The 24,729-nt window shown below is 35.4% G+C and overlaps 1 protein-coding gene across 1 annotated transcript in view; it reads right to left on the minus strand.

Annotated features, from left to right (window-relative positions):
- The window catches only part of LOC145242411 (uncharacterized), a 178,082-nt gene extending 157,583 nt beyond the window's left edge, over window positions 1–20,499 (minus strand). Inside the window, exon 1 of the mRNA XM_080105447.1 lies at window positions 20,175–20,499. The gene's annotated coding sequence lies outside the window, so the exon portion shown is untranslated. The remainder of the gene's footprint in view (window positions 1–20,174) is intronic.
- Between the last annotated feature and the right edge of the window lie 4,230 nt (window positions 20,500–24,729).

Below are 24,729 nucleotides of genomic sequence, written 5' to 3' on the forward strand. Positions count from 1 at the left end.
GTTAAATAGGGTCAATTAGAGGGAAAATAGGATTATATATTTTCGAATTCAAAAAAGAAAAAAAAGAGATGTAAAATATGGAGAGAGAGAGAAAGCAAGAAAAGGGGGGTGTAATGGGGATGGAAAGGACGATAAAAAGAGTCGATATGAAGTTCTGTTTGGTTTTTGGTACAAAGAAATGTTCTACTGTGGCTGTAACTAGAATAATTCTTGCTGTGAATGATTCACAGGGGAGAAGCAAAGATTGGAGCTCAGTTGCGTACATACCATAAACATAACAGTATAGTAAAGAGAGGTCAACATTCAGAGTGAAAGAGGTTCTAGAGACGAGAAGAAACCATCGCAATTAGATTGAGAGGTACTTTCTGGAGTGATATATATTATTTATTCTGATAAAAATTACGTTACAATATACAAGTACACTCTCTTTAAAGTTAAATTAAAAATAATATATTTGTTTAATTAATTTTTATATGTCTTCACCTCTTTGCTCTCCAATGTTAAAATATCAGTTACCTCACTCAACCTGGTGCTACCTTTCCATTTTGGCCTCTTTCCATACTCCAACTGTTACTATAATGTTAGTCTAATGACTAGGCTACAAAACTTAACCTTCTATCCTCTTGTTAAATACTGACTCCTCTCCGCCCCTCACACACACACACACACGCAGCACACACACGCACACACAATATAGTGAAGTTCATTTTTATTTTGAATAGCTCACCGTTTGCTATCCCCACTGGCAAGAGTCTGATCTTAAATTTTTTTTGATCTAAATAAAGTACAATAAAAAATCACTGGCTTTGTTACTGTTATACTGCTGTTTTCTCCAATATTAGCTTTACCTAGAGGTTAGTTTGTGTTATGGAACCGTCATCTACACATTCATGGACTCTTCCAAATCCTATATCAATCAAGAGCCAAGTATTATCGTCAAATTGTATATTCTATCCTGTTATTACATCGGTCGAGTGTTTCTAAAGCGTCTATTTTTTTTTTTTCACCGTTATTATTATCATTATAATTTTGTTATTATTATCATTATACTTTTGTTATTTTTTTTCACTGTTATTATTATCATTATACTTTTGTTATTATTATCATTATACTTTTGTTAAAGTTGTTATCTCTTTTTCTCCCCCACAACCCCGACGTCCTGTTAAGTGAAGCAAGACTTCCTTTCCTCTCCACACTACTCTCTGTACTGTTGGAGAAAATCGCCATTGAAAAAAGGAATGAAAAATGACTGAAGCTGCAGAACAGACAGGTTAGTAAAAGCTATCTACAGCTCAATGTTAAGGAGTTTCTGGAAAATGAAAAGAAATATTTTGAATATGTCACGGAAACTGCAATCAAATTGGATTTAACACATTTGGAGGAATTCGTTAAGATGATATCTCTATTCAAAGAAAAGGAACAGCAAAACATAAGGGCCACAAAAGATATAATTACTAAACTTATTGCGACATGAGGGCAGAGAGAATCTCGAAATCAAAGGGTTACAACACTTGAAATGCCCTTTTTAAATCTGGAGATGAATGTGTAGCCCTAACAAAGAAAGAGATTATCACTGCTGATTATATTCATATGGAATATATGATTATAGGAGGACTGCAGTATCTGTTTTTAAAGTCCCTGATATGGTCCCAGCAGAACACCTTGCAACGTTGTTCCTAAAATACGTAGATATTACTGAAATGATGCAGATAAATATAACAGCATATGGAAATACTATTAAACAAGGAAGCTTTTCAATACCTTACTATTTAGAAGCAGGAGTTGTTGCCAGTAGAAGGCCGGCATCTTGGATATGCGGGGGAAGGAAGCCATTTGACGTTTTCATACCCCCCCCCCCAAAAAAAGGGATTTCTAAAAACAATGATCAGAAGGCGAATTGACAACTATGTCCCACAAAAAAAAAAAAAAAAAAAATAGCACCCTCACCCAGAGTTGAAATAACCCTTGATGATTTCAAAAACACATGCAATGCTGTAAATGAAACTAAAAAAAAAAAAAAAATGGAAGTTAGTCACCCTCCTCCCAAATCTCCCCCTCTAAGTCAAATGTCCAAACCTTCACAAAACAAAAACTCAACATTAGAACCAGCAAGGGCCGAGGGGGTAATAAATTCAAGGAACTTTTAAAGCTAAAGGAATCTTTAGATGGAAAAAGAATAACAAAAGAAAAAAAAAAAGAAAAAAGAAACGATTGATTATCCAGCTTTTTTCCCCAGATCCCCTCCCCCAAAAAAACCCTCCCAAATAGAGACTACCCAGGTTCCTCTTCTAAAACACTTAAGAAACCAAAACCTTCACCAGTTTGCCCCCTCTACAACACACTCCAAAACACCCCCCTATGAAAATTGACATGCCGTCTCCTTCATCACCACTCTAAGGAATAAAAAGAGACAAAGAAGCCCTTCAGCAGAGAGAGAACCCCAAAAAAAAAGAAACTGTTATCTTGCAAAAGGAAAAGTCACTTCAGAACAGGAGGCAGTAATGAAAACATACACCAAGAAAGAATTCAGAAGCTTCCCTCTCATTCAAATCTATTAAAAAAAAACGTTGATAACTTTTAAAATTTTAAGACTGCGAAAAAACTTTTGACTGTAATAAGAAACGGAGAAGAGGCTAAAGGTCTTTGGACCATGTTAGAAGAACTACATTTGACACTTTCCCTCTGGCAGCATTTTTTTTAATGATACTAACCTAAAACTTTGTGTTGGAAGGGTCCCTATCAAACTACATTCTTCACTAGATATGGCCTTAAAACTAATCTTCCCTTTAGACATCAGCGACCTCTTTCCAGATGGAAGCATCATTAATGAGATGATCCATGGTGCTATAGGGACTGCTGTAGGTGTCTTGACTCCATCAATGTTTGTTCAAGATACTACAATGCCCTGGAGATTAGCAAGCTTGAATGCTCACAAATTGAGAGATGCCTCTTATAAACTTTGAGTTGCACATGACCTTCATCGCTTTGGGTGGATATATGCTGTTTGCAGGAGATCCACTTTAGTGTGTATTCCTTAGAAACTTTCAGCTCTATTCAGCACAATTTGATGCTCACTCAAGGACGGGGTCTTCTGGCCAGTTAAGCGAACTCTGAATGTATTGTATGTCCCAGATTCAGAAGGAAGGCTGTGCATGCTGGATATTACCGTAAAGGATGTGACATTTCGATTTATTATACGCAATAACCATATTGAGCCGTGCTCCTTTTTTCAGCAGACTGAACCTTTTGGATAATGTTGGATAATTTTAGCAGGAGACTAGAATGCAGTCCCAGATTTCGATTTAGATCACAGGCGAAACCCCTTAAGGGCTACTAACCAAAACCAGGAGGTTAAACTATTTCAGGATTTAATCAACAAGTTTCATCTTGTCGATAAGTTCTGAAATAAAAACCCCAGAACATAGTATGGACTTAGACAGGTAGACGTGACTCTGATCCAGTGCAACTTTTAGAGTTATATCAATCAATTCATAATTCATTTAGGGCTTTTAGATTGTCCAATTTATTATAATGTAGTTTATCTGGACCACAGGCTCGTGGATTCGGGTAAACTTACATAGTGTTAAACCTCGGGTGGCTGGTTACTGGAAGTTAAATACACTGTTACTAACAAAACAGAGAGAACTGTTGGAGGCCATAATTGGAAATAAGTATTGTGCCTATTTTAAAAAAGTGATTAGGTCCTTCGTTGCCAATTATAGTCCCTCTAGGGTAGTGAAAGTGACACTAGAATCTAGATTAGAATGAAGAAGGTGAAGAAGTAGGATAGTAGTAGCTACACTATAGTTAAGACTGAACTGTCCTACTTGGATACGTAGTTAGGGTTAGGTTAAAACGAGTGCCGAACGAGGCTACGAACATGGCTTCTTCACTGCTTGTAGGGGAGCGTCAATGATCTACTGATCGACACATCGCCATTGTCACATTGCCAGCCTGACAGACCATGACCACAAACGATTTTGGAGGGCTATTGTATGTCCGTCATATAAGTTAGTTGAAGGCTTCACAGTTCACATACTGAATGGATAGTTCTTCTGCCTGGAGTCAGTTTCGACATGCTGCAACTGGGCATCAACCATGAAGAAAGAGGACGGTTACATTTTTCTTTATTTGCTAGCTGTTATGAGAGGCATAATTTGGTTGACGCGACAGAAGGAAGTTTATGGAGATGAGACCTTCACTACTCTCCAGACTGTTTTCATTTTCATTGTAGAAGGTGAAACTCTCTTCAGCAAATTTCAATGAAAAGTGGGTGGTGTTAGTTCACTTGGTCTTTCCCATGACATAAGATACACATGTTGGCCGGGCACCATGTTGAATATCCACTCGGGATAAGGGACATAACTAAATATATAGAAGAAGGCCACTAAGTTCGATAACTCCAACTTTAACATTGCTGGTATCTTCTGGTGTCAGGTGTAAGTCAAAATTCCAACAAAAACAAAAAAACAAAAACAAAAAAAATGGGTTATTAACACAACAAGTCTCTTAGAATTTCAGTAGAGGCTCCCATCTTTGTTAAACAGTTTGCGACCTGTTTCTGTCCCCTGATCCATTCAATTTGGATTTCTTTCTTTACCAACATTTCCTTTACTCTGGCCACATCAGCTCTCAAACGTCTGTAACAAGATTTGATGATTTTAAGGTCTCTACCAAAGATGCATTTTCTGTTTTGCAAAGTATTTCAGGCAACTTGGGTAGTCTGAAAATTTCTTGCAGCATGGCAACTATCAATACACCTGCATCAGCAGCTTCACTGAGTGCAAGAGTCTCAGACACTAACGGGCTCTTTGTTACTTGATTAAGTTTTTTGGATGACCAGCATATAGGAACCAGTTTGTTGCTAGCATCAGACTAGCAAACCATAACTCAAATCTGAATGATTTCCCAACCGTGGAAAAGATATGGAACCTGTCTTTGATTTAAACTTTAACAGTGATTTGTTGGCTTCAAAAAGTATCTTCACTTTAGGAGATTTTCCGCTATTACTCATCCTACACACATCAAATGATACATCAGATCGAGTCTGGGTAGATACTCACATCATTTGACCTCATTTAGTCTTTTTAAATCTGTCTTCTCCTCATCACCCAGCTCATCATTTTTCCTTAAGGATTTCCTTCCTTTTTTCTATTGGAGAAATAGATGACACATAATTGTTTTGGATTTTAATGATCCTATCTTTCATTTGTCTAATAATAATGGATTTTAATGATCCTATCTTTCATTTGTCTAATAATAATGGATTTTAATGATCCTATCTTTCATTTGTCTAATAATAATGGATTTTAATGATCCTATCTTTCATTTGTCTAATAATAATGGATTTTAATGATCCTATCTTTCATTTGTCTAATAATAATGGATTTTAATGATCCTATCTTTCATTTGTCTAATAATAATGGATTTTAATGATCCTATCTTTCATTTGTCTAATAATAATGGATTTTAATGATCCTATCTTTCATTTGTCTAATAATAATGGATTTTAATGATCCTATCTTTCATTTGTCTAATAATAATGGATTTTAATGATCCTATCTTTCATTTGTCTAATAATAATGGATTTTAATGATCCTATCTTTCGTTTGTCTAATAATAATGGATTTTAATGATCCTATCTTTCGTTTGTCTAATAATAATGGATTTTAATGATCCTATCTTTCGTTTGTCTAATAATAATGGATTTTAATGATCCTATCTTTCATTTGTCTAATAATAATGGATTTTAATGATCCTATCTTTCATTTGTCTAATAATAATGGATTTTAATGATCCTATCTTTCATTTGTCTAATAATAATGGATTTTAATGATCCTATCTTTCATTTGTCTAATAATAATGGATTTTAATGATCCTATCTTTCATTTGTCTAATGCACCAGAAATTTGAAGGTTCCATTTTCATGCATTTCAACCTTGAATATTTTCTTTCATTCTGAAATCACATTTTTTAAAAAATAATTATTTCCACAAAATATAAAGTCATCTATGTGCATTGCCAGAATACCCATCAAGTTTTCACCAAAGAAACAATGCATTGTCATATGCATTTACTGTTTCGTTTTAGTTTAGTTAATTCCTTAGTAACTCTCTTGTACCATGAACGGAGCGCATCATTCAATCCATAAACACATCTTTTCAGCTTCCACACTTGTGACTCTGAATATGCCTCAGATGGTGGTCTGAGAAATACTTCTCTCGCTAGCATATCATCTTGCAAAAATACTGAAGTAAAATCAAGGAGCTCCACCTGCCAATTCTTAACAAAGGCTGTTAACATTACAAGATGCATAGCTGAATGGCTACATGCTGAAGAGTCTGTTTTTAGGTCATGTGAATTTTCTTCATAGTCACATGCTACAAGATGAGCTTTTATCTTTATCTGTTATCACCTATCTTGTTAATATTATTTTTTGACCTATGTTAGGGACACATTCATACACTTCATGAGTTTTCATGTTTTTTATTTCTTTCTCCTTAGCATCAATCACATCTTTTGCTTGTTCTTGTTCAGTTGTGAAGAAAACAACATGTTCTTCATGATCTCCTATTACTTGGGAAAATTCTTGCCACTGATCAACCTTATCCCAATTGATGCATATTGGACATTCATTTTCTGCAGCTGGTTCTATATTCCACTCTATGGCGTAATAGTTGTTGTTGTTTGGATCCCCCTCCCCATCTAGCACAGTTTTTACCCTCACCCTCGGGGTTCTTACTATGCCACCTAAATACCGGGCACCCCCTCCCCTAGTATTTAAAAAAAGCAAAATGTTCGTTTTGCTGCTCTAGAACAAATAAATAAAGAGCTGGCCAGGTTGGACAGAGTGGATATCCTGTCTAAGACAACAATATGTGAGGAAGAAAGCTAATCAAGTTTGCACCGATTTTTCCACAGGGTGAAACTAAGCCATAAAAGACCACCATTAGTTCAAAGCTACTATGCATAAACACGCACAGAGGCCATTACAAGTTCAATAAACTGGCTTTTTGGGTCAAGGTTGCATCTAGCATTTTCCAGCAGGTCATGGATGCCATTCTGGGTGACCTTAATTTCACAATGGTTTATCTTGCCGACATACTTATCACCAGTAAATCTGTATATTATATTATAAGAAGCATATTATGTGTGTATTCAACAAACTCTAAGAATATGGTTTAAAAATAAAGAAAGTGAAATATGATTTTTTTTTCTATCAGAAATAAAACACTTATTATTATTTAATAAAGATGTCAAAAGAAAATAAAGATCCATTATTGCCAGAGTTTTTTTCACTTTGCAGCAATATAAGTACTAGAAAAACATGAACAAGGATATTATATTGAAGACTAGCAAGCCCACCCAGCATTGCTCAGGACCGTATAAAACAATGAGAAAAACGAAGTTGACTTTGAACTTGAACATATCTGTTATTCTTAGAAGAGAGGAATTTTTATGTCTAGATATCATTTGCTATCTCGAGCAAAAGAATATTTTACCTGTATGAAATAATTTTAACTTCCCTAGGACATGTGATTAATAGCACAAATATTAAATAATTTTACAATTCCTAGGACAGATAATGTATAACACATATATTAAATAATTTTTTTACCCTCTGACGGGTAATGTAAATAGATATATATGAAACAATTTAACATACTCTCGACAGGTATTGTACAACATATATGAACTAATTTCTCTTCCAACCAAGGCCATCATAATTTTAAGAAAAATGAATTCATTGTTAGAAGATGAATTATTAGAATTTCAAAATAAATACATTGTCTTGGCTAGTGATTAGGCAACGCTTGCTTCAACAGAAAATTCGTCATTACTGTGTTTCTTTTCCCACCACAACCACTACAGACACCATAATTTTAAGCAAAATTATATAATTTCTAGAATAAGACTCAGCAGATTTTCCAAATAAATATGTAAATATTATTTTAGCACAGTCCATATTCCGTATGTCAGTTTCTTATTTAATAAATTGTTAGGTGAAAGTACAGAATAGTTTTATAAAAATACCTTCCTCTCCTCATATTAAGAATTACTTTTTAAACATTAATTAGGTACGGGCAAAATGAATGCCGCGGCTCAAAATGTATAAACATTTTGGCCCTTCCCTTTACTTAAAAATCCACCAAAAATCAGGGAATTAACCAATTTTAATGAAATTTTCAGTATTTATCAAATAACGATTGCGGAATATAATGAACTAATTATTTTTATTTAAATCTTAGTGGAAATGTATTATTTTGTTTGAACAAAAAATACCTTTATTAAAGTTATGGTTTTCAGTAGTAAATAAAAAACGCAAGAATTTATTTTTGCTTTTTTTTATATAAATAAAGCATCATAATTTATAACAATAAAATAAAAATAAAATAATTTTTACAGGAACATTACGAAAAAAAGCCCCTGAAGTTCGGATTAATGAATTCGATATAACTCAAAGAAAAATTTATTTCTCGAACTACCAATATTATCATTGAATTAAGCATTGTTTATTTAATATTTTCACAAAAAAAAAAAAAAAAAATTATAATTGCAAAAATTATTTCTACTTTTTTTTACGCTTACATTTTTAACATAATCTTTACATGTAAAATTCTAATATTTCCATTGCACGCAAGAACGTATAATTATCAACGTAAAATAATGTTCATATAATCTTGGAAAATAAAGTAAAAAAAATTAAATTGAAAAACAGGAACATAGAAAAATAATTTAATTAATAAATGGCAAAAATTATACGAAACGTTCCATGTCGGTAAGTACGGATGTACAGATTTGAAAAGAAAACCAGTCTGTTTTGCCCACCCTTCTCCTCTTTTCAACTACCCGCCTGTTTGTGTTTATCAACTTTAAATTTCATGTAAACATTATGATAAATTTTAATGTAAGTCTGTATTTTTTCAGTGTGTAATTTTTTCAATGATTATAAATTATTTTCTTAACCAATTGCAATTCTGTATTAATATTAATAAATAATGGTGCTAACTTTTTTTTTTCAAAGAATAAATTGTCAGTAGTATAATTAATGAATTTAATTAACTTTTATGCATTTTTGGAGGAAGGAGGGTCTGCGACTCAAAAAATAAGTCGCTGTGTATGCTGAAATAATGTTAAATAAAGACATAAATTATGTCTAATTTGTCTTTCCATACATATTTTAATTTTGCCGCCAGAGGTTTTATGGATACGATAAACAATGCTCGTTCCTACCAGTGATACATTTTTGGATAATTATTACTTTCTTTTTAGCAAAAGTTAAGTACATTTATTGTATTAATTCATTATCTTAAGGCTTTAACTTAATACTTAACTTGGAAATAATTCCAGAAAACTTATATTTTTCTTGCCAGAAAAATGTAAACGCAATTTTTGTCATAATGAATTTTTACGTGAAATGTAGAGTTTTTCAGATTTGAGATAAAATTATTCCATGTATTTTTTATTTCAGACACTTTTTTTCTTTGAGAAATTAACTTTAAACTATAATCTTTCAAATACAATAAAAAAGTACTCGAAAATTTAAAAAATTATTATGATTAATCGGCGTTAAAAACCATGCCCCCCTTTACCGAAGCAGCCATGAATTGCCCGTACCTAACATTAATTTTTCTTATTTCAGTATGGTCTGTATTCTGTATGTCAGTTTTTTATTTATTAAATTGTTAGGTGAAAGTATAGATTAGTTAAAAATCATACCTACCCATATTATGAATGGCTTTCTAAACAATAACGTTATTATTTCAGCACAGTCTGTATTCTGTATGTCAGTTTCTTATTTATTAAATTGTTAGGTGAAAGTACAGAATAGTTAAAAAAACAACCTTCCTTTCCCATATAAAGAATGGCTTTCTAAATAATGTTAATATTTTAGCATGGTCTGTATTCTGCATGTCAGTTTTTTTTTATTTATTAAATTAAGTGAAAGTACAGAATATTTTATAAAAATACCCTTCTCTCCCTATATTAAGAATGGCTTTCTAAATTATGTTATTTCAGCACGGTCCGTATTCCATATGTCAGTTTTTTATTTATTAAATTGTTAGGTGAAAGTACAAAATAATTATGTATTCCATATGTCAGTTTTCCTTCCCTCTTGTCTTAAAAAATATATATGAAATAAAATAAATATGATATCTTAAAGTTCTACAACCATTTCCGGGACTGATTCCATATCACTTCATCTCTCTTATAAATAGATATGAAATAAAGAAACTTTGAGATCGTAAACTGCTTCAGCCATTTCTGGGACTGACTCCTTATCACCCTCCACTTTTAAAAATATATATGAAATAAAGGAAATTTGAGATCATAAACTGCTTCTGCCATTTCTAGGACTGACTTCATACCCCCCTCTTCTTTTATAAATATATATGAAATAAAGTAATTTTGAGATCGTAAACTGTTTCAGCAATTTCCTAGACTGACACCATATCTCTTCCCTCCTCACTGTTAAAAATAAAGTAATTTTTTTGAGATCGTAAACTGCTTCAGCTGTTTTCAGGCCTGACTCCGCATCCCCCTTTCTTTATATATATATATATATATATATATATATATATATATGAAATAAAATATTTTTGAGATCAGAAACTGTTTAAGCCATTTCCGGGACTTACTCTATACTCTCCTCCTCCCCTCTTAAAATATATGCTGTGTTGGTTATTTTGTATTTTTTTAAGGAGGATATAATGCCTGGTAGAAAACTATATTAGGCTTACTTGGCATTTTAACTAAGATCAAAGTGTAGTATCTGTCTTGTTGCAGCATCGCAGCAACCTCCTCTACTAGGCCCCTCTCCATAAACAGAAAAAAGTGGTGGTAATGCTTGGGAGAATGAACAGGCACTAATTCATCACACTCCAACCTCACCTAAAAAAAAAAAAAAAGGTTTGATAATCCCTGGCGGCCTCCAGAGTTTAAAAGCAACATAATCGTGCTTGTTCCTCCACCACCATCATCAACACTTAGCAGTTTTTAGACAAATGACATCACTTCCAGAAAATGACTCGGCAGTTTTTCGAAATGCATGGTTTCATTATAAATTGCTTGTATTTTTTATATGGGTACTACACTGTAGAAGCAGCTACTCAAAAAATAAATATTTCAAAGTGCAATTAGTGATTAGGCAACACTTGCTTTACAATAAACTAATCAAGAAATTGGATTGAGAAATGCATAGTTAATGTTAACTAATACTAAACAAAAATAGAGATAATATCAGTTTCTTATTTAGGTGAAAGTACAGAATTGTTTAAATAATACCTTCCCCTCCTCATATTAAGAATGGCTTTCTAAATGTTATTTCAGCACGGTCCGTATTCCGTGTGTTATTCCCCCCTCCTTCTTAAAAATATGCATGAAATAAAGAAAATATGGAATCGTAAAAAAAGATATATATGTTTGTTTTCATATTTACAAATTTACATATGATTGCGTTTGTTTTTTTTAATACAAAGACATAAAAAAATAAGTTGGTGTCATCAGTTAGAATTGAAATAAAAAACGAGCGTTCCAGACTGATGTTGTTTTTTGTATTAAGTAAAAAAATTGAAGAAATAAAGCGAACGTGAGCATGCACAAAAAAAAAACGAAAATGTCAGCTAATAGTTAATGAATATTTTACATGTGAATTTATCAATGTCTATATGCACTATACATGCATGTAAGTAAAAATATTATTTGTTATAAACCACCCATGGTGCATGAATATTATTGCCTCAGAATTTCAGTGCTATGTGACTAGTAGTTTAAGAGTTTACCTGTTAGATATTTACACACACATACATACGGCTATTGTTTCATTTATATAGAAGATAAAGTGGTGATTCCAAGAAGTCTGCAGAGAAAAGTCCCGCAGGATTTTCATATGGGACATCCGAGGCAAAACTGCACTAAAAGCCTTATGCGCTGTTACGTCTATTGGCTTGACATGGACAAAGACATAGAAGACATGGCTGAGGCATGTAAAGGATATACACTTGCAGCAAAAGTGCCAGCAACCACGTGTAAACCAAAATCGTACCAATCATAGCAAAAGATTCATGTCAACTTCACAGGACATCTGAATGGCTAGTACTATCTCATTGTCATCGACAGACACACTAAATGGCTGGAAGTCCTGAAATGTAAAAGATCTATCACAAGTTGCACGATAGGGTTCCTACAAGAACTATTTGCTCACTTCGGTGTGGTTGACTGTGTAGTTGCTGATAATGGGACACAGTTCATGTCCAACTCTGCGATAAATATCAGATGAAGCACATCCCAACCCCACAATACCATCCAAGGTCAAATGGTCAGGTGGTGAGGTTTGTGGACACCTTGAAGAGGGCCCTGAAAAAGGCTCAATGTCCACCAACAGAGAGGGTGCTACAACAGTTTCTGCAGGTGTACAGAATAACACCTAACCCAAATACATCTATGGTACACTTGCCCACAGAAACTAGGTTTGTGAGAAAAATAAGATTGTTGTTCAACAAACTCATACCGACAAGGAGGATTTTAAAAGACACCTTTTGCAAAAAAGGGTTACATCTGTGGCAAAAAAGTGCTATTCAAAGTTTACAATGTAACATAACGTTTTGGGAAGTGAGTACTGAAACAACGAGTGGAAGAGCTAGTTTACATTATACAAAGCCCAAGAATATACATAAGCGTCATCTCAATGACTCAAACATTTCACCTCCATAAATTTGTGAATAGCCAATTGATATTATATTTGAGAATTTTTACATTGACGCAGCCGAGGCTTCTCCCGAGGTTAAATGTTCAAATAGGAAAAGGAAGTTTACAAGAAAAAGGAAAAAAATACAAAACTTCAGAAAATAAACCTCTTGGAAAGGGAGGGAGGGGGTATGGGACGATTACCTACCCATGCATGAACTCTTTTAACCCCTATATTAATCGAGAGCCAAGTACTCTCATGGATATTGGATACTCTACAAATATTCAACTGATAAGTAAGCCTAGCTTACATCACTTTTCTATGTATCTTGTTCCTTTTTTAATGTATCTTTAAACTTATATTGTGTTCCAAGTTGTATTTTCGCCATCCCAATCTGGGTCCACATCAGTTTATTGTTAATCACCTGACGCACCTCTACTGAGTAATGCTAACAGGCATTTTTAGAAAGTAAGACTGCACTAGCTTCTAAAAACTACCTGACCTTGTCTAACCTCCTGGCACCAAGGTAAATAATATATTGAGAATTTTACATTAATTTTTCTTAAACCTATTTTGACTAGATGAAGACTCCTTTTTTCCCCAAAATAATTGTCGGAAAATGTTGCAATATTTTTTTTATACAATGAAGGCATGATTAAAGAAAATTGGAAAGTTCTTGTTGCAATATTTTTGATTCATAATGGGGTATGATCCCACACAGTTGGGCGATTCTATTTATAAATTATGCTGCTAGGAACTGACGAATCAAATCAATTCATGTTCTGCTACCAACCAATCAGAAATCAGAATTAAACCTTTTCTGTAGCAATTTCGTATGTTTTTTCCGTCTCGACACGGTAAGAATATTTTGCTCTGTGGAACTGTCTACTGCAAACTAGTCACCTCTCAGGACTTGTGTGTAATAACGAACCATCGGAAATTGTTCTGTCTACTGCAAACCAGTCACCTCTCAAGACTTGTTTAGAAAAACGAACTATCGGAAACTGTTCTGTCTACTGCAAACCAGTCACCTCTCAAGACTTGTTTCTTCTGAAACTAAACATGGCTTACACTTCTAGAGTTCTATTTATAGACACTGGCGATAAAAACTGACCAATAAAATGAAGTCATGTTCTACTAGCAACCAATCAGAAAACGGAATCACTCCATAAAAATACTGGATCTGTTAGAATTCTCACACAATTTTTCGTGTCCACATATTTGAAAGATCTTTGCTCTTTGTCCGCAAACTTTTAAAGTTCAAGACTTACAGCTACTCACTGAGAAGTCTATTTTTCATTTTGGGACATACAGATTAGCTAGCCATCAGAAACTCTTCTAAAATTAAACATGGCTTTTAATTCAAAAGATTATGGATCCAGCAGAAGACTTTACTTCAAAAACTACACAAAGTCATTCAGATATAACCTGAAAATCGAAACGATCCTGAATTTATTGAAAAGAATGGAACCGTTTTTGCAGAATTAATACAGTGCTTAGATGACAAAAGTCTATCTCTGGTATTGCGAGAAACCTTGGCTGATAGCTGCAAAACAGTGAACATCTTAAGAGAACATTATTTATCGAAGGGAAAACTCATAATTATCTCTTTATTTACAGAACTGACATCTCTGTAACATATGGAATCCAAGACAATTACAGACTATAGGGTTGAAACGGCAAATCCATTAAAAATGTTTGGCAAAGTTATTAGTGACAGTCTGTTGATCTCCATGGTTCTTGAATGGTTGTTAAGTGACTAAGTTGTTTATAACCGTGACAACTCAAAAAAAAACAAACAAAATCAAATTATAACTTTACCTGAATAAAAACCGCAACTTTTTAAAATCAATTTTTCTGCTAATAAAAGGATGAACGCTTAAATTCACTTTCTGCATCCCCGTGTTTACAAAGCCATTTGGCAGTAGTAACGTCAGACAAATTTTTAGCTACAGATGACCAAAACTGTATAGAATGTATTTTTTTTTTTTTAATGCAAATGTAAAAATAGAAGTTGTATTCAAGCAGTCTTTATCGGAACTTTTATAAGAAAATTATAACCTTTATAATAAATATTTAAATAATATGTTTATATATTATCTATTTTTTTTTTAAATTCATGTACTGGTTTTTCTTTTTACTTTTATAATAAAAATATATTATGGACTGTTTTTTTTTCTAATATATATGAACTGTTTTCCCCCAATAATATGTTTATGAACTTTTTTTTTTATCAAACAAAAACAAAACTTTTATGCTGAAATATATACTATGAACTGTTTTCCAAACATCAGGTGTTGGTAATTTTTATAAATAATAAAGTATAAAAATACAACTTTTATAAGAAAAGTTAGGTAAATGTCGATATCGGAATACCCTGGCCAAATCACAGCTAAAAAAATTGTCCGCGGCCATCAAACTCAAAAACAAAACGAAATAAACTTTATTTTTATTATTACCAGAAAAGATGTCTTTCCCTTGTTATTTTAGTAAGAACGAATTACTATTTCTTTATCTTTCTTACTAAAATGTTTTGTTATCCTTCTTACTAAAATAAAATTGTTAATTCTTCTATTTGAATAAAATCACTACAATATTGTCCCATTGACTTCTGTACACTCATTAACCCTCATCCTCGAGTGGCCTCTTGACCTTGATAAGTGGCGACTCTTATGCCAAAAAGACAATAAAATAAAATAGAAAATAAAATAAAATAAAAAATAAACAGCTATAAAACTTTTGGATTACAATTCGATTGTTATCCGATGTCATCCACAGTGATCTCACTAAAAGACAGAATTTTTATTGATCCTGTGTGATGTCACAACCAAAACGAAAACAGCCATCCAGACAGGATTTGCAGTAATCCGATGGACCAAAATATCATGATGAAGTAGAAGCATTGCAGTACAGTACAAAATATGATATATATCCAAAAATAAAAGCAAAACCATACAAAAACTGCTAAATTATGCAACTGGTAAAAACCAAACAGGAAAACCATGTAAAAAAATAAATTTATTGGACTTAAGGAGTCTGAGTCGGATAAAAAATTCCAATGCTGACTCCTAGAACTCTTAGAAATTCGACTCCAACTAAAACCTCCAACTCCCTTCGACTCCGACTCTGCAACCCTGGTTGAAGGTCTTGATTAGCTAGTTCTTGACTAACCCTAATCTTGACTAACCCTAATCTTGACTAACCCTAATCTTGACTAACACTAATCTTGACTAACACTAATCCCCTTCACCAAACACTCGAGGAAGTTTCTCTTCTAGCTGCTTCTCAGTTTTGGCTTTATACAGTGCGAGACGTTAAGTATGGAGAAGTTCCTAATCTTAGTTTTTAAGTTAACCCACTACTAATTCCCAGTAACCACCTCCATAGCCTCTTGTATAAATAGTGCTAACTTTTCCTGGAAGTCTTGTATCTCCAACAAGGAGGTATTTAACTTCCAATAGCTGACTAGTTAAGGCCTATTCTCTAATTTCAAAGGGTTCATAACTAGTTTATGGTCTGTTTGACCTAGCCAGGTGAACATAAAAAATCTATGCCGCTTCTTCTATCATCCTATTCAAATAAGTATTCAAGTCTTATTTGGATAGGATGATAAAAAGAATGCTATTGGTCCACGTCCACATCTCTCATCCTGAGTGCTCGACAGGAAACCTTATCTACCAGATCATATTTTGCCATCAGATCTGCCAGGCTGGTCTCACACCTCTTCGAATCTCTAGCTCCCTCCCCACCATGTCTAAACTGAGATCAAAAATGGCGTTCCAATTACTGATTAAAACTATATGCTTCGGACACCAGCACCTAACAATCTCTAGACAAAACAAAGTGTATCTCTTGGATCACAGTAACATCCTCTCCCAGGGTCAAGCTACAAGATGCCCGGTTTGAAGATCTCAAGCCCCTCATGCTAGCCAAGTTGAGGGACATGGGATTTATCTTAAGCAATATCGCACCCAGTTCCAAAGTTCTCAGTCAAGAGAACATCGATGCTATGTACTATGCTCTTTCATGTCCTGGCTACTGCATGCAATACTGCTGCTGTCCAAAGGCAAAAATTAATTAGTGGCCTGTGCAGTGAAGGATGCACCAGTAGTGGGACACTTTCCTTGCATTTTGGTAAGCACTTGTTAAAGGAAGGGTTTTTGTCTTTAAACAATAACATTCCCGGTATGCCCCCCTTTGCAGCCTCCAGCATTCGCCACACTGCGTTTTTGCAGCCGAACAGAAACCTGATGAACGTTGTCACGAAAGGGGCATCCGGGAAATTAGCAGGGTCTTCAGCATCTTTTCCCCCATCTGACAGAAATCCGACAGAGGTTTCAGATTTCTCCTCTGCCGGAGCAACAGGTCTGTGCTCATAATGTCAATTTTACAGATATCCCTCCCCATATTAAAGGGGAGGATTTTGTCTTTTCCTTAATTTTTTCCCCCATTTCATCAGAATTAGGGTGGAGTAGTGAATATATAGGTGTGGGTGCCTTTTTTTGGTAAGTATGGTGTGAGGGCCTGTGTTTGCAGAGTGCGACTGGGTTCTTTGAAGTTGTTTTGGGAGTGGGAGTGTGTTGTGTGTGCGGGTTTTGATGGTGTCTGGGATGGTACATGTTCACTGAGGGACTGGGTCACCTTTTCTTCCCACTTATTTTTTGGTCTTTTCTTTAAATGAACCAGGTAGGAGCGCTTTTATGCAAGTCTTCTTCTCCCTCCTCCTCCGAGGAGTTTACAGTTTCCTGCTTGTTGAGCAAGGAGACATTTTGTTGTTGTTGCTGCTCCGGCTGTTGTTGTTGTTGTTGCTACTGCTGCTTCTGATGTTGTTGAGTGGGAGGTGGGGCCATGATGGAAGGGGTTGCTACCTTGATCTCTCCCAGAGTTGACCTTGTGGTTAGTGTTGGTGCTGACGGAGGAGTGGCTGCCACTTTCTCTGTGACTGGAGCTAGAGTAGTCGTGTTGGGTCAGTTCCGTTCCTAGCCATGTGGCTCTACCTCTGGCAGAACTAGCAGTGCGGATGGCAGCCTTCCACCACAACCATCATCAGCCGGAAAATATTTTGTTTTTTTTTGTTTTTTACAGCATATCAAACCGTCCAATGTTATTCAGTTATATAACGAGAAATCTAAACAATACCAAGATCTCTTACCAAAGACCCAAGTATTGTTTAGCTTTGTCTATGATAACATGTATCATACTGAAAAGGGATTTTGGGATGCTAAAACAATAAAAAAAACTGGTCTTAAATCCACAGGCTAATGTTGTTTTTTCTCCATGTATTTTAATTATAATTCATTTTTAAGGGAACAATTTTTCTTTTTAATTTTCTTTTATTTAAAATAAACGAGAAACATTTTTTTTTTTTTGGTTATCCTTTATCTCCTTAATATTAGACATAAGTTACAATGAAAGAAAAGGTTGAATGTGGATTTGAAAGCATTAAACTAATATTATTATTAATTATTATATTAATATAAAATTTATTAAAATGACATTTAAATTTGTCTAAACTAATCTTCTTTTTTAAGCCTGTGAATTGTAGCAATCAATATTCCTTCATTGGAACGAAACAATAACTTTAAAAATAAAGATGTTTTCTTTGTTTTTTTCCACTCTAGTTGATTTTAAATAAATAAAAATTAAAAAGAATTATCTTCATAAAATAAATACACACACACACACATTTTATATATATATATATATATATATATATATATTTACAAGGGAGTCACTACTTATCAAAGCCTGAAAGCCACTCAAGGATAAAGGTTAATGAGTGTAAGGTGGTCACTGAGACAACAACCTCATGATCGTTTTTGGTTGAAATTGGGTAAAATTTGATTATTTAAGAGGGCAGGAGAGCAAGAATTTGTTTACATTGGATTTGAAGACGACTATGCTTTAATCAGTTGGGAAGTAGACCAATGGAACAGAGTTGCACAGGCAGGAAGTTCTAGGGAAGAAGCTTTGTTCATAAAATTTGCGTTTAGATTTATGCACAAATAGTTAATAATTAATGTACGTGAAGATAGGAAAAAGGAATATTGTCAATTTGAGACCAGTTTGTCCATTTTAGTATCCCAAATTCAACTTGGTGCCATTTTACTACCGAACTGTTTAACTGAACACAAGTTGTTATTTTGCCTACAGCTGAAGAAGAGTGCCTATACCTTTGGCATGCCATTCCCAATGCCACAGTAGTTACATTGCAGTTTTTTTTTCACCAGTTTTCCTGTTGCAGCAAAGTTAGATATAAAATCAGTTTATAATAACTAATCTGGACCCTCCTCCCAAAGGGGGATGCCATCCTGGAAGGGTACAAAATTCGGCATGAAAAAGTTACTTGGAATTCCCCAGTTAGGACTCCTCAGATGATCAGCAATAAACCATCTGCGCTTCCCAAAGGAAGAGGTAATGTTTGGGAGGATGGTTTCCGGAGACAAACCAGAAGAGATACTAAAAAAAAAGAAGAAAAAAAAAGTCTTTTGTGGCAGGCAAGTATCTAAGTAAATGAAATAAGTCAAATTAGATTTGAATTTCTCATCTTAGCCAGTACATGTGGTTATATAAGTGCCTCACCATTTTTTTAAAAGAAATACTAGAATACCCGTCCCAGGATGGGTAAAATTATTTCCAAACAGAACCATTTGGGACTACTTTTATGTCCCTTTTACAAAGACTAAAATCAACATATAATGATACTAAACTTTATGTCCAGAATCCTTAATCCTAATTAATTAAAAATTCATTACTTTGTATTTTTTGTATAAAAGTAAATATAGCTATAGCTCACATTACCAACCCTGACATTTAGTAGCTGTGTTCCAAAATTCATAATGATCATTAATTAGTTTAACAGTGAACATAAACATATATCTAACTTTATATAAATTACCTTTTAGTTAGGAGCAAAGTGATGTATCTGTTTTGATGATGCACTTAATCCTTTCTGTCCTCACATAGTGAAGAAGTCCTAGATTGAAGTAATTTTTATTTTTGTTTCGGTTTAGAGTACTCTTTTGGGGGTACTAGATTAAACACATTAAAAACCGACTTTGTGTCTAATTTTATCCTCGTGGGGAGACAAGTAACTTCATATAAATAGAAGTTAAAAAACTTGGCAGATGCACGAATATAAAAATGAGTTCAATAGACACGACTGGATTTATTTATTTGAACTACTCTTTATTCAACTTGGTCGCCTCCCCCCCCCCTTCCTAATGCTTTATGTAAGTATTTTTTTTTCCTTTTGTAAACACACCTGTTAATGGCTTGGCAGGTGTACTAAAATAAATACAATAAACACACACTCACAAACAACCTTAATCTAGATTTGTCTGCAGAGTGTGTGCATGTGCAACGATGTGTATGTCTAGATTAATAAAAGCACATACATTTAACCAACATAGCCTCACCTAAGGATGAGATGATTAGAAACGGAAAAAAAAAAAAAAAAAAAGAAGAGGGATCCATTCCAACTCACCTCGCACCAGCCGTTAAATCAACAACTTTCTGAGCAAAACGGGAAAATACATAAGTATATTTGGTGAATCTGAAAACAATGCACATAGTTCGTCGCTGCACACAAACAATGTGCATTTATGTGACAGGCTAAGGACAGCCAACTAGAATTTCTTTGTTCTCGCATCATAAATCTAAAGCAGGCATAGATTGATTGCTACTTATATATATGGAGGAGAAAGAGAACATCTGTAAAGGAAGAGATAAAGAAGTATACGAAGGAGAGGGGAGAGGGAAAGGGAAGGTTTCGAACAAGAGAAAGTTTAAGTAAACAAGGTAAAAAAAAAAAAGAACGCTTGAAGTAGGTGTTTAAACATTTTCTTGTAAATTTTGTTTTTGTCCAAATGCAGTGTTGGAAATGAAGCGATTTTGACCATCGCCATTACTTATTTTTAATGTTAGCAATAATATTGTCGGTCTCTTGCACTTATAGCCAAATGTATGACCAAAAGCACTTGGTTTCAAACAGTAATTTTCGCCACTAACTAAAAGATACAAAAAATAATTCAGTTATAAATCTTTAAAAAAACCTTTATATCATCTAAAATTAAATTAATTCGACTTTGAATACAAAATAATTGGATTCTAGTTTTACTATTTCTATAGTGTTCTTTTTTTTTTTTTTAATTTTTTATTGTTAATTTAATAAGTTTTGTTTAGTTCCTAATTAACTCGTATCTTTAGATTAAAAACATGTAAAAAAAAAAATTTTTTTTAAAGTGTTCATCAGTAGTTTGGAAATCCCTGGATTTTTAAAGTTTTAAAGTGTTCATCAGTAGATTGGAAATCCCTGGAAAAAAAATTTCCATTTTTGGAATGAGGGTTGGGTGCAACTCCATTTTTTGTGGTGCATGCATTGAATAAACAAGAATTGCAGTCGCATTACTTGTCGAGAGAGAACAGCCAGTTTGGGTGCAAGAAGTGTAAAACACCAGAGGCGAATGTAAAGTAGATGTAGATGGCAAATTATTAAGATTTGTAGCAGATGAAAATTGCAACAAACACATGGCTGGAGATTCCTGGCATGTCCAATCAGAAGCTGGCTCTCAGTTGTGTGACTGAGTTTATAAAATGTTAAACTGGCAACAAAGTCGTTCTTTCCAGATCTTGGACAGACAACAACTCCACGTGGAACGGACCTGTCGCCCCCCCCCCCACCAACTTCTCTTTTGGGACTCAACAAGTCAACACCCGGCCTACAGGCCCTTTGTGAATTGTAGACAGGTGAATACTGACCTCATCCTTGCTTTTAAAATCATGTCCAGCAACTATGATATGTCTCATGACCTCTTCCTCACACCAGCTTCTTTTTTTTTTTTTTGAATCAATAAAAAGAAATCAATAAAAATGGTAAAATTTCATTTAGATAAAATAAAAACATGTAGTCTAATTTAACGTTTACATTGTAATACTTCACGAGTAGAAAATTCAGCATTTTATTTTGAAAATAACTAGAGCAACTTTTGATATTGATGGCTCTCTTTTCAAAGATCAAAGTGTAGTATTTCTTCCCGCCAGTATGTCAGTGCTCCAGATCCGGCCACCTTGATGACTTAGCACCTGTGCCAACCCTACTCCACTTATAAACTGTCCCATTCAGGATAAAGCCATAACTACATGTGATAAGTTGTTCACTTAAGGGCAATTCCACTAATAGTATAGCTGTCATCCCAATTACTCAAACCAAGTCATCGTTGTATCAGCTGTTCAAGCCATGAGGTGATCACTTGCACCATTCCTCTTGGTGTTTTTGTTTGTTTTATGTTTTCTTTTTTTTTTAAACTTGAGTTTAAATCAGATAATGTTATTTTTTTGTTGGCCAGCACTCATTTCTTGGAGGTACCCTTCCCTCTATGGGAAATGGATGGAGGTGAAGACTAATACTGCATAATAAAACTACACTAAAGAATTAGAAAACCCAAAGTGAAAATGTGTGAAAAATTGCCTTTTTTCACTTATAATTAATTGACTATTAATAGAACAAGGCATTATTTTTTTTCAAAGTCGAATTAAACAATTTCATGCATGAAAATGTATGCTTGCTGTCAATCTATATGTGAAGAGATGATGTACAACTACTACTATGTAGAGAGATAGAGAAGAGATGCAACTCTTTACTCTATGCTACTATTTATTGCATTCTACTGTTACATGACACAACACAGATCATTGGTTTACCTCGTGTAGATTCATCTTTGTTTTGGCCTTTTCGTCAAGATCAAAGTGTAGTATCTGTTCCGGCAGATGCTGCACTTAAGATAATTTGTACCAGTCAATGGAGGGGAAACCCTCTATACTGGGACAATTATTATTTTTGGTAACCAGAGTGACCCCTATTTGCCTACTTTTAGGGGAGCTGGTTTTTACCTCACATTAAAAACGGCCTTGTGCCTAATTTGCTCAGTGGGGGAGCAAATAAATACCATCTGTTCCGGCAGATGCTGCAAGCTATGACTAGCTATGACTAGCAAAGACCAGATGTGGGGGCAACCCCACATGCCTGACCATTAACCAGCTCCCATTTCCCACCTGTCGGGAGCTGGTCCCCTTTTTCCCTTCCCCCTCCCTTCACTCCTCACATTAAAAACGGCCTTGTGCCTAATTTGCTCAGTGGGGGAGCAAATAAATACCATCTGTTCCGGCAGATACTGCAGCTATGACTAGCTATGACTAGCTATGACTAGCAAAGACCAGATGTGGGGGCAACCCCACATGCCTGACCTTTAACCAGCTCCCATTTCCCACCTCTCCGGAGCTGGCCCCCTTTTTCCCTTCCCCCTCCCTTCACTCCTCACATTAAAAATTGGCCTTGTGCCTAATTTGCTCGGTGGGGGAGCAAATAAATACCATCTGTTCCGGCAGATGCTGCACTTAAGATAATTTGTACCAGTCAATGGAGGGGAAACCCTCTATACTGGGACAATTATTATTTTTGGTAACCAGAGTGCCCCCTTTTTGCCTACTTTTAGGGGAGCTGGTTTTTACCTCACATTAAAAACGGCCTTGTGTCTAATTTGCTCAGTGGGGGAGCAAATAAATACCATCTGTTCCGGCAGATACTGCAAGCTATGACTAGCAAAGACCAGATGTGGGGGCAACCCCACATGCCTGACCTTTAACCAGCTCCCATTTCCCACCTCTCAGGAGCTGATCCCCTTTTTCCCTTCCCCCTCCCTTCACTCCTCACATTAAAAATTGGCCTTGTGCCTAATTTGCTCGGTGGGGGAGCAAATAAATACCATCTGTTCCGGCAGATGCTGCACTTAAGATAATTTGTACCAGTCAATGGAGGGGAAACCCTCTATACTGGGACAATTATTATTTTTGGTAACCAGAGTGCCCCCTTTTTGCCTACTTTTAGGGGAGCTGGTTTTTACCTCACATTAAAAACGGCCTTGTGCCTAATTTGCTCAGTGGGGGAGCAAATAAATACCATCTGTTCCGGCAGATACTGCAAGCTATGACTAGCAAAGACCAGATGTGGGGGCAACCCCACATGCCTGACCTTTAACCAGCTCCCATTTCCCACCTCTCGGGAGCTGGTCCCCTTTTTCCCTTCCCCCTCCCTTCACTCCTCACATTAAAAATCGGCCTTGTGCCTAATTTGCTCGGTGGGGGAGCAAATAAATACCATCTGTTCCGACAGATACTGCAAGCAAAGACCAGATGTGGGGGCAACCCCACATACTTGACCATTAACCAGCTCCCATTTCCCACCTCTCGGGAGCTGGTCCCCTTTTTCCCTTCCCCCTCCCTTCACTCCTCACATTAAAAATCGGCCTTGTGCCTAATTTGCTCGGTGGGGAAGCAAATAAATACCATCTGTTCCGGCAGATACTGCAAGCAAAGACCATATGTGGGGGCAACTCCACATATAAGACCTTGGTCAATGTAGGGGCAACCCTTCATACCAATTGTCACTATCCAACTCCCCTACTCCCCGGGGAGTTGGTCCCCCATTTCCCCTTCACTCCTCACTTTAAAAATCGGCCTTGTGCCTAATTTGCTCTGTGGGGGAGCAAATAAATACCATCTGTTCCGGCAGATACTGCAAGCTATGACTAGCTAGGACTAGCTATGACTAGCAAGGACCAGATGTGGGAGCAACCCCACATGCCTGACCTTTAACCAGCTCCCATTTCCCACCTCTCGGGAGCTGGTCCCCTTTTTCCCTGCCCCCTCCCTTCACTCCTCACATTAAAAACGGCCTTGTGCCTAATTTGCTCGGTGGGGGAGCAAATAAATACCATCTGTTCCGGCAGATACTGCAAGCTATGACTAGCTATGACTAGCAAAGACCAGATGTGGGGGCAACCCCACATGCCTGACCTTTAACCAGCTCCCATTTCCCACGTCTCGGGAGCTGGTCCCCTTTTTCCCTTCCCCCTCCCTTCACTCCTCACATTAAAAATTGGCCTTGTGCCTAATTTGCTCGGTGGGGGAGCAAATAAATACCATCTGTTCCGACAGATGCTGCAAGCTATGACTAGCAAAGACCAGATGTGGGGGCAACCCCA

This window comes from Euprymna scolopes, chromosome 21 (assembly GCF_053919585.1).
Source record: "Euprymna scolopes isolate OS-2025 chromosome 21, ASM5391958v1, whole genome shotgun sequence".
In the NCBI taxonomy this organism is placed as follows: Eukaryota; Metazoa; Mollusca; class Cephalopoda; order Sepiida; family Sepiolidae; genus Euprymna; species Euprymna scolopes.